The 9490-nt window shown below is 43.3% G+C and overlaps 1 pseudogene; it reads right to left on the reverse strand.

Moving 5' to 3' along the window:
- Positions 1–8122: 8122 nt before the first annotated feature.
- On the reverse strand, positions 8123–9103 carry LOC131753668 (zinc finger protein 771 pseudogene; annotated as a pseudogene).
- Between the last annotated feature and the right edge of the window lie 387 nt (positions 9104–9490).

Genomic DNA, 9490 nt, shown 5'->3' on the forward strand with positions numbered 1-9490 from the left:
AGTCTCTCAGGGTATCGTTGTTGGATCTTTCCTCTTCTCTGTCTATATTCACTCAACTGACTCATCTCATCTTGACCCAGAGATTTGACTCTCAAATGTTATGTTTTTCCCTTAAGCCCCATATTTCAAATTACCATAAAATCTTGTCAGCTCTACTTTCAAAATATATTCTAATTTTGAGCTATCAATTAAATACTTTTAGTCCAAGCCTCTATCATCTCTCACCTGGACTTTTGCATCAGGTTTGTAATGTGTCTCCCAGCTTCCCTCTTGCTCTGTGCTCATCCACCCCAGTAACAGCTTACAAATGAAATACCAAGTGCTTACCATGGCAAGTAACGTTCTCTATGAAATGGTCTTCACCTGCTTCTCTATATGCATCTCTGGCCAATCTTGGCCTCACTCACTCACCTTCAGCCACTCTTGTGGCCCTGTGGCATCTCAATCATGCTAAGTGCCCTCGGCCTTGGTACACAGGGATGCTTCTGCCAGAAGCATTTATGCGCTCGCCTCATAGCTCATTCTCACTTCATTCAGGTTTTCTATATAATGACATCTGATCCAAGAGTCCTTCCCTGAACCTTTATATGAGCCCTGCCAGCATTTTAACTACTATCTGTCCTCTTAACTGCCTTTATTTTCCTTAGAGTACCTATCAACATTAATTACCTATTGATTCAGTTGATTGATCATTGCCTTTCGCCAGTAGAATGTAGGCTCCCTAAAAACAGGGTTTACCGCTCCCCCCTCCCTTATTTTGCATTTATTGTCTCAGTGATAGAAGAGTACCTGACCTGAAGCAGGTGCTCAATAACTTATTTTTTCAATGAACGAACAGAAGAAATAGTAGATGGTTTTCAGTGTATTGGTATGGAAGTATTTGATTTTCTTATTTAAAATCTATAAAACCCTGGTTGTGGCTCTAGGATTAATCAACTCTATGACTCTTTACCTCTTTGTTCCTTTGCTGAGCTCATACAGGGAAATGGAAGATTCATTCTAAATGGGCTTTGCTAGAAGACTCTCTTCCTGCTTGGAGTTCTACTGGAAAACTGATCCACCGCTATCGAGAAACATGATTTTTGTGAAATTTCCTCTGCAACACCACTGAAGATTTCTCCTACTCCAACAGTGATAGATCAGCGACTGAACAAGATCAGCACCCTTTGGTCACTTTTTCACAAGAGCAGGATTTATTTTCAACTCCATCTAATTATTTTCTGGAACCTTCTTTTGTAGAATCATTACTGTGTTATTTTATGGCAGGATGCTGGGGGTAAACTGCTCTAAAGCAAGGATACATTGGAAATGTTTCCTCTGTGGCCAGATTGTCCAAATTTGACTTTGGAGTCAATATTTTTATTGGATATTTAGTGCTTATCAAAATCACTTGCAGCCAAAATAAAATGTCAATCAGAGGCTTATATTATACTGCTGGAAATTCAAGATTTCATAGGATTTTTGTGATGTATGGTATGGTATGTCAGAAATTAAATTGAATATGCCATTTCAAATAAATCCTGAGGATGGAAAAATATAGATAATTTTTAATATTTGCTAAAAATATATTATTCTCTAGCAGTGAATGCCACAGTCAAAATACATAACTAATTTTAAGCTAGACCCCAAATGAGTAAATACATATAAAATTTCAAATGTTGGTATGCACAGTAAAAGACAAACAAATAAAAACTAAAAGAACACTGTAGGTAGAGCTGTTTTATATAAGGTGGTCATAGACAATCTTCCAAGTCTGAGATATTAGAATTAAGACCTGAAGGGGAGGAGGGAACAGCCTGCAGGTCTGTGGAAGAAGAACTTCCAGGTGAAATAATAGCAAGTGCCAAGGTGTAGAGGTGGAGACATTCTGGGTATTGTCCAGGGAAGCAATGAAGCAGATGTGTTAGGGCAGAGTGAATGGGGTCAGGAGTGGTGTTAGATGAGTTAAGGAGGGTGGTGGGGGTGTAGGTGGTGTAGGACTTTTAGACCACTGTCATGACTTTGGCATTTACTTAGTGTGAGATTAGAATCCAAGACAGGGTTTCCACTGGAGGAGAAACGTGGTCAAGTTTCCTTTAACGGAATGACTCTGCAGTGAGGAAAATTGACTGTATAGAGAAAGAGACAATATAAAATGAGAAGAAAAAAAGGAAAACCAGTTATCAATCTCTGTACAAAAGAGAGGCAACTTTAGCTTGGAGACAGTAGAGGTGGTCAGATTCAGGATCTATTTAGAAGCTGATAGGCCTTCTGATAGACTGAGTGATGTTAAGTGAGAAGACAACCATGACTGAGACTTCTTGCTTGAGCAACTGGTCAGAGGGGATTGCCATTTATTGAGATACAAAACAGTGTGGGAGGAGCCACTTTCTGGTTCATTTTGAGTTCGTTTTTGAATATGGTATAAGGTAAGGGACCAATCTTATTCTTTTGGGGATATCCAGTTTTCTCAGCACCATTTGCGGGAAAGACTGTCCTTTCTCCATTGAATGGTCTTGGAAGTCTTGTCGACGACATTTGACCACATTTATTTCTGGGCTCTCTGTTCTGTGCCATTGGAGTATATGTTTGTCTTTATGTCAGTAACACACTGTTTTGATTACTGTCGCTTTACAGTGAGTTTTGAAATTAGGAAGTGTGAGAACTCCAATTTTGTTCTTCTTTCTCAAAATTGTTGTTTATATGTGCACAACACTGTGTAAATTTTATATATATATATCTGTATATATAACATTATATCTAACACTGTGTAGGTTTAAGGTGTACACTATGATGATCTGATACATGTATATACTGTGAAATGATTACTTCATTATGGTTAGTTCATATAATTTGATGCTATTTAGTTATTTATTTTTGGTATTATTTCTTTATTTATTTTGATCCTTTCAGGATCTTAGTTCCCTGACCAGGGATCAAACCCGGGCCCTGGCAGTGGAAGCTCAGAGTCCTAACCACTGGACCACCAGGGAACCCCCAATGTTATTTTAAATATGAATTGTTTTCTTAATTTCCTTTTGAGGTTGTTCATTGTTATTAAATAGAGATAAACTAATTTTTGGTGAATCTTTAACCCCCCCCCATATAGTATCTCTTAATATCCTGTGAAAGTAGTATTCTGAAGAGCACAGTTTGAAAAATACTGCCCAAAGGGATATCCTAATTTTTATTGTTGTTGCAGAGTCTTTCTTTGAACCTATTTGCTTTTTCACATTATTTGGAGAACTTTCTTTATGTAATTTTTAACATTTACGATGAATCATGTTCTTATTTATTTTGAAGGAAAAAACCCTACAGAATTTGAATAATGCCTATAGTACAATGAAAGTTAATTTATCCATCTAGCAGAACTCCCTATTTATTTACATTACACTAATTCAAGGGATGAAGTTCAAATTTAAATTCTACTGCATGTGAACTATATGACTTTGGACATCCTGCTTCATGATTCTGAGCTTAAGCTTTCTAAACCTGTAAGACAGAGTAACAGCATCAGGCTTATTTTTGTTATAATCAAAAAGTATACATATGTATATGTCACTTTAGAGAGTGTTTCCGGTTGGGGAATGAAGAATGTGGATTGTATTTAGACTTTGATCTTGGTTCTTTATAGTCTAAGTTATGGTATTAAACTTTTAAAAACTTGCTTTATACCCTAAAAAGTGAAGACGTATATGCAGATCATATTGTCTAATAATACCATTCATTCATTTCTATTATTTAGGCATGAGAGTGTTACTAGGCTTATTAATTTCTCTGATACGGTCTGACAAACTGATGTTTGAAAGCACAAAAGTGAGTGGTACTTCCTGAGGTAGGGGAGTTAGATGAGACATTTCTAAACATGATTTCTAGGAAACATTGTTTGAACAAACTAGTAAGTGAAAAAGAGTCAGGTCCTTGCTTTGTGGTAGCAATATTCCCTTCTCTTCATTATAAAATGCAATCATTTAATTTTATTTATTTATTTAGGCTGCACCATGTGGCTTGCAGGGTCTTAGTACAGTACCCTGACCAGGGACCCCTGCAGCTCAAGTGCAGAGTCCTAACCACTGAGCCACCAGGGAATTCCCCACAATCATTTTAATACAGCCCAACATACTGTGTAAGAATAAACTCATTAATAAGGATAAAACACCACTGAAATCATTGACTGAAGAGGCTTTACCTGAGATCTTTTATTTCCCTTATTCAAAATTGTGGAACAGATTTGCCCCCAAAGATTGTAATTATTCTTGTCTTTAATCTCAGTTCTCTGGATAAGTTTAAACTAACTTCTTACCACTAGCCTCAGAGGTGGCATTGCTGTTATCTCCATGGTGATAACGTGCTTTCTGCTACACAGAATACAGTTGCTGTTATTTCTCAAAGGGCTTACTTCCCAAGCAGGAAAGTCCATTCTAGTGTAAAAGATTCTAAAGGAGAAATGTCAGCAGTATATGGTTTCTTATTTCTTAACTCTGGTTGGAGGTAGGAAGAAGAGGAAAGAGATTCTGGTTCCCTGAGAAGTCACTGTTATCAGAGGTAGTGCATGTGTCCAGGTGCCGTCCCTGTGTTTCTGAGGTGCCTGGTGTCCTGCAGGCAGCTCTCTGTCCCTTGCTCAGGCTCAGTGAGATGGCAGGATTCCATATCATCGCTTCATCCCACCCGCCAAACCCTCAGTCCCAGAAGGGTCCCCACAGTCGTTTGTCTCTCTGTCAAAACCACAAATGCTCAAGGATCCATTCATCCTTTCCTTCTTTTATTTGTTGACTTACTCACTTGCTCATCAACATGTATGTACTGAGCACAATGTGTAAGGCATTTCTGGGGATACAGAGATGAAAAAAAAATTATGTCCTCAAGGGAATCTCAGTCTACTGAGCTGATAAACAAATAGGTAATTCAACTCCAATATGGTTCTTGTCAGAGCACAGAGGAAGGATACCTTATCCGTGAGGTGGAGGGAGAAGGTTACACTTGAGATTAAAAGATAAATGCAATTTTTCCAATTTAAGGAGTAAAGTTTGAAATTCCAGGCACAAGGGACATCTCACGTGAAAGCACAGGGCCATGTTACCAGTCAGTTCACTATTGTTGCTGAAGGATGGACAATGCTCCGGCTGTTTACACTGAGTCTCTGCTGCGGGTGGCCAGGCTGCTGCGAATTGAGCATGATGTCTTAGCAGATGGCAGGGTTGGGTGGTTCCTGTCCAGCTCCACTTTCAGAAAGTGGCCATTATCCTGCCCTTGATCACCTTATATGCATCTCTTAGAGTGATCAGACTTTTTACTATGACTTTCTTGGCCTCTGCCTCACTTGATGATCTGCATGTCTCTTTCAACAACTCACTGAGATAAAATCTTTACCGCTGGTGGGGCTAGCTAAGCCTTCTCCCCACATTTGCAGCCCTGCGATTACTCCCTGCAGACCTCCTGTGAGGCTACATGTCCTCCTTATTTTCCCATAATGGCCAGTTGGTGGACAGTCCCCTCTTTCAACTTCCATCTGGGTCTTCACAGGGACAGAAAAGGGATTGTTCCAGAAATAAGTTATAGTTCAACACTTTTAAGAGAGTAGAGGACATAAAGGAGTATAAATGGCCAATAGGAAAATAAAACAGTAAACAGTAGTAAAGAAGAGAAAATAAACACTAAAAATAGTAGAGTGGTATAGTCTTAATATATATTATTGAAATACATATCATTAAAGTGGTGGCTCCAAAGCCTTTTAGGAAGGGATGTGGCTACATTGGTTGTCTGGACACATGGATAGCAATTATGGCTTAGATCATGTATTTTACGATAATGGTTTTAAAAACATTCCATATCTATTAATTCTTTACACAAAGCCTCCACCATTAGAGTCCTCAAGTACAAAAATAATTTTGGCTTTATCTGTCATTTACCTTTATGGTGCAATCTGATACTCTAACAAATTAGGGATGTCCTGAAAAGAGCTAGCTGCTGAGGGTATGATGTGGGAAGACAGACACTGGGAGGGGCTTGTTGGGAGGAGGAAGTGTTGGGTCCCCATCCCTGAGGCTTCAGATTAGAGAGTATGCAGACATTCTTTAGGTGGCTTGCCGGGACTTGTTCAGGTGGAACTTTTCCCCAGTGTTCTGCAGGGTCTGGGGACAAGGCACTGACAGAACCCCAAGGTGCTGGCTTCACAATACACAAACTTCTAATCCATTTGCTCAAATACAATCCAAGTAATGAAAAGAAAAAAAAATCTGGCAATCTAGTCATTGGACAGAAATAAGTTAAAGTAGTCACAATGTCGCCACTGGAGTCACAGCCTCACACCTTTGACATGGATTAGTGTAACATTTCTAGGTGAAATCCAGGCTACTGGGAATTCCCTACGGGGCACCAAGACAGCTGCTAGGGCTCACAGTCGCCATGTTTGCTCTAATATATTCCTCTTGCTCCAAAGACAAAACTTGGGTAATCAACTAGTGAATTTTTCATGAGTTTCCCAGCAGAGTTTCCCCCTCTTTTTTTTTTTTTTTTGGTCAGTTACCAGGTGCTAATATGATGATGTTGGCTTAGATGGGGATCATAAATATTCAAATCAGTTCCATGAGTGCTTGTTATGTGCCCAGCTGTGGCTCCAATAAAAGACGAGTAAAACACAGTCCTGATCCTCAGAGAAGCAGGCTAATTGTTTGAGAGGAATACTAAAAATGAGGTATGATGTTGTCTCACATTTATATCAGAAGTATACCCTGAAATACTGAAATTCAGGGCAGTGTATGACAAAGGACCCAAATGAGCATCCCAGATAAAGAATTTTAGTATTTATGTATGGGTAGTAGGTCACATTAGTGTGGATTCACAGTAATACAGGAAGTTTTGGTGAACTAGTTGTGTCAACAAGAACAGAAATGGTCAGGAAAAAAAAAGCTAACAGGTAGCACTTTTTTTTTTTTTTAACTCTGGTCCTGCTCCTCATCCCGTGTCCCCATCTCAATGACACTGCCTGCAGTCACCCAAGCTAAGAAATGAAATCAGCCCCATCTCTCCTTTCTCCATGTCCACTTTAACTCCTATTAATTCTAGTTCAATAATATGCCATATCCCTCCCTCCCCTCTAATCCCTCAAGGCTTCTTTGTGGCCTTGGAACTGTTAACCTGGCTTCCAGGGTCCTTAGTGGTCTGTCTCCTGCCAACGTCCTTGCTTGTTGTCCCTACCTTCCACCCCAGAGGACATCTGCAAGCTCTAACAAATCTAGCATGCAGGTTCAGGGGTTCTCTCCATACGTCCTCAACCCCAACTCTCTTGACCTTAAGACCAGCTTAAATGCCACCTCTGAGAAGAGCCTCTCTAAACTCCAAGATTGCACTGAAGACCTCTCCTATCCAACAAGTCCCCCATTAGAGTTCCAATGACAAGGGACTGCACTTGCCTGTGTACTTGTTCCCACTGTGCCATTCACTGGCTGTCAGTACCTATTTACTCACCTGCAGAAATGGAGGTAAAAGAGTTACCTCACTTTGGGATGCTTTGAGGATGAAAATGAGCTAATAATAATGTAGCACTGAAGTTCTTTAACCTAATGCTAAAGTTTCCACTATTGCTTCTCTTTACTACACTGAGTTCCATGAGGTTCATGCCGGCTCACTCAAAGCTCTGCAGAATGCACTGCCTGTTGATCACGAATGCGCTAAATTAATGGACCCTTCTAGGTCTGAGGTCATGAAGACATAAACACGGGCCAAGCGTGGAATGACTCCACACACACACACAAAACCAGTTCCTGGAACACTTTTGGGCTTATAGCCCTACTTGACTCCATGACAATTCACCTAAATCACCTAAGCCTGGGGAGACTCCCAACTTTCCTCCTAATTCACACCCCACCCACTTCATTCACAGGCACAGGTGGGGTGAGGATATAATACTTTATTCACTCTAACACGGGCCGAGGGTATGTAATGAGGGGGAGGTGGGCGTGTTTCCAGGGACCCCGGTAGGGGATCCTTCCCTCTCCCAGTTCCAGGGCAGCCAGGGCCGCCGTCCCACCCTATCTGAGACGCAGGTGGCGGGGCAGGGAGTTGTCAAAGTTAACGCAGCCCCAGGTCGGGATACCAGTGTGCCCCTCCCCAGTTCGCACCCCGCAGAGACAAGGATGGCGGTTCAACTGCACTCACAATCTGGGCAGCTCTCGGTGGCAGTGGCTCCAGCGGGTATCTTGACGTCCCGGCCGCAGCCCGCGCAGATATAGAGACGGCGCCGCATGTGCGCGCGACGGTGGCTGACGAAGTGCTAGCTGAGGTAGAAGCGCCGGCGGCACTCGGCAGACGGGTAGGGCTGCTCGCCTGTGTGCGTGTGCACATGCTCCGCCAGGTTGGAGTGGTGGCCGAAGCCCCGGCCGCACACAGCGCAGCAGCGAAGCTTCCCGCCTGTGAGCATCCGCCGGTACTTGGCCAGCGCCGAGCTCTGCGCGAAGCGCGTGCCGCAGTCGGCGCATGCGTACGGCCGCTCGCCCGTGTGCGTGCGTCGGTGGCGCGCCAGACACGAACGGCCGCCGAAGGCGCGTCCGCAGTCCAGGCACGAGTACGGCTTCTCGCCCGTGTGCACGCGCAGGTGCTGTGCGTAGTTGGAGCTTTGCGCGAAGCGGCGGCTGCATTGTGGTCATGCATACGGCTTCTCGCCCGTGTGGCGACGGTGGTGCTGCCGCAGGTTCGAGGCGGCCGAGAAGAGCTTGTCTCATTCCGGGCGTTCGTAAGGCCTTTTGCCCGTATGCGTGTGGCTGTGTTTGGTCAGCGCTGACTTTTGCGAGTTGTGCCGGCTGCACTCGGTGCACGCAAAGGGCCACTCGCCCGTGTGTATGCTGGCGTGCTTGGCCAATGTGGAGTGGCGCGCAAAGGCACGGCCGCAGTCCCAGCACGCATGTGGGCGCGCCGGGTACGCCGACGGGGCTGGCCCCTCACTCGGGACCTCCTTGTTGTCCATGGGGATCTTGAGTTTCACCACTTTATACTTCTCTTCACCCTCATCCCCCTCACCCTTCACCAGCAGCACCTTCTCTTCTTGCATCTCTTCCTCCTCCTCTGTCTGCTGTTCACCGGGCATCTTGGTGTCCAGCCACAGGTTCGGGCGCTCGCGCTGCCCCAGGCCAGGGTGCCGGGCCCACGTAGCACTTGTGATGTGGCAGACACTTTTCTATGTTCTTTACTTTGGGGATTTACCTGGTGGTTCAGTGGTTAAGACTCCATGCTCCCAATGCAGGGGGCACAGGTTTGATCCCTGGTCGGGGAATTAAGATCCCGCATGCCACACGAGGCAGCCAAACGATAAATAAATAAAACAAGTTCTTTACTTTATTACATTACTCATTTATGCCTTGCAAAAACTCTCTATGGGGTAGGTACTATTATACTCATCCATGACGGTAGTCTGTGCTCTTAACTGCTAAATCCCATCGCTTCTCTCTCCAATGGGTACAAGACCTGTTTATGAAGAAATTTAGATAGCATTTGGAAATTCTATAATGTATGTCAA

The sequence above is a fragment of the Kogia breviceps genome, chromosome 3, assembly GCF_026419965.1.
Source record: "Kogia breviceps isolate mKogBre1 chromosome 3, mKogBre1 haplotype 1, whole genome shotgun sequence".
Lineage (NCBI taxonomy): Eukaryota > Metazoa > Chordata > Mammalia > Artiodactyla > Physeteridae > Kogia > Kogia breviceps.